We start from the raw sequence: 2,082 nt of genomic DNA, 5'->3' as shown, positions 1-2,082 counted from the left end.
AAAAAAATGTCCCTTCCAACCAGGCACCCCCTGGTTAAGCTGCTTTTCTCTCCACCATCGAAGCGGGCTGGCTGTGTCTCCATGCTTCTCGCCTCCCTCTTCTCCTCCTGGGCTGGGACCTTCGCCCCAGCCTCTGCCCTCTGTGAATCCTGATGAACACCAGGCGGGATGGTCAGCACCAAAGGCTGAGCGCGTCCAGATGCCGAAAATTCCGTCTGCCTTGTCCTGGATGCCCGCAGCCGCAGGAGCACACAGACTATGCCCGAGGACTGTCGCCCGCTGCCCAAGGACTCTGCCTTATCACGCCCACGCTGGAGGGGTGGGGAGAGAGCCGGGAGAACTCCAATCCACTGAGATCCGGCGTCTCAGCCACCAGGTGCGAGCAATCTGTCTCCCTTTACACGCCCTCCTCCTCTGATCAGCGATGCGCGCGGCCCGGGGATTTTGCCTTAGCGCGCGGCCTGGGGATTCTGCCTTAGCGCGCGCGCCAGCAGGGTAGGGGGTGAGCAGTGATCGCTCTCCGATTGACTGAGAATCCCCATCTCGACTCCGTGGGTGCGAGCAGTCGGCCTCCTCCCACGCGTCCTCCTCAGAAACGGTTGGTGCGGGCCCGATGACTCTGCCCTAGTGCGCGCGCGGGCTGTAGGACAGGCAGGGGAAGTTTCCGATCTGTGGAGCTCCCCGATTCAGAAGACCGGGCGCTGCCCGTATCTCCACTCGCCTCACCGTCCAACTCCCGAACCCGCCGGGTCTGCCCACCTCTAAGTAGTCCGCGTGGGAGTCCCTTTGCTGCTCAGCGTGTCCCGCAGAGTTGTGTTTTCACTGCCGTGGTTCGCGCGAGCTAATTCAGTGACTTCCTTACCGCGGCCATTTTCCTACCCAAAGCCTGTATTCTTCATTTTAAGTTCTTATAATCTTCATTTCTGACTGGTTCTTTTTTATGATTTCTATTTCCTTGTTGAAGTTCTCATGGAGTTCATCTATTCTTCCCCTACATTCATTCAGCATCTTTATAATCATTGTTTTGAACTATATATCTGGTAGATTGTCTCCATTTAATTATTTTTCTGAAGTTTTATCCTGTTCTTTCATTTGGAACATTTTTTTGGTCTCATTTTGGCTGATTCCCTGTGTTTGTATGTACTAGATAGATCTGCTCTGTCTCCTTGTCTTGCCAGAGTGGCCTTATGTAGTAGGTGTCCTGCGGGGCCCAGAGGCACATTCTCCATGGTCACTTGAGCTGGGTGCTCCAGGGGTTTCTCATGTGTGAGTTATGTGTGACCTCCTGTTGTAGTTGAGCCTTGATTACTCTGTGGGTGAGATTGACCCTTAGGCTGATGTCTTGGAGAGCTGGCTATGACTATGGCAGACAAGCTGTTGTGTAGGGGCTGACCCACGGAGTTGATTTAGTGGGGCTCTGATGCAGCCAAGTCTGCCCTTTGGGTGTGTCATTTGTGGAGCTAGTTGGTGGTGATATGGTTTTGTTTGAAGCTGGCCATTGGGTGTGTTGTGAGGGGCTCCAGTGCAGACCAAGGTCAGTTGTTACTTGTGCCAGATTGGTGCCACTTGGTGGGAGCTACAAAGTGCTTTGACATTGGTAGCCATTTATAATGGGCTTGGCAGCTCTTGGAAGAGGCTATGCAGTGAACTGAAGCAGGCTTCCACTAGTGCCAGGCTTGGGACCCTTTGGTGGGCACCATTTGTGCTGGGCTTTTGGCCACTTAGATGAAGCTATGTTCCAAGCTAATGTTGGCCACAGCTTATGATAAGCTTGGGGCCATCTGATAGGTGTTATGATGCAAGTGGAGACCAGTTGCCACTTGTATCAGACTTGGGGTTGCTTACCACTGCACAGGGCATGCTGAGGCCAGCTGCTACTTGTTTGGGGTTGTGGGCCTTTGAGAGATTTTAGTAAAGTTTGCATGAATCAAAATAGGTGTGTGTAAATGCTGCTGGGGGAGGTTCGACTAGATTCCTGAGTTGCGTGAATCTGGGTCTACGGCAGGCACTGGCAAAATGGCTCATGAGCCACATAAGGCTCTTTGGGTATGATCCATCTCAAAAGTTTGCCGACCCCTGGAA

This window comes from Hipposideros armiger, unplaced genomic scaffold (genome assembly GCF_001890085.2).
Source record: "Hipposideros armiger isolate ML-2016 unplaced genomic scaffold, ASM189008v1 scaffold_1083, whole genome shotgun sequence".
Lineage (NCBI taxonomy): Eukaryota > Metazoa > Chordata > Mammalia > Chiroptera > Hipposideridae > Hipposideros > Hipposideros armiger.
This window is presented reverse-complemented; position numbering follows the sequence as displayed.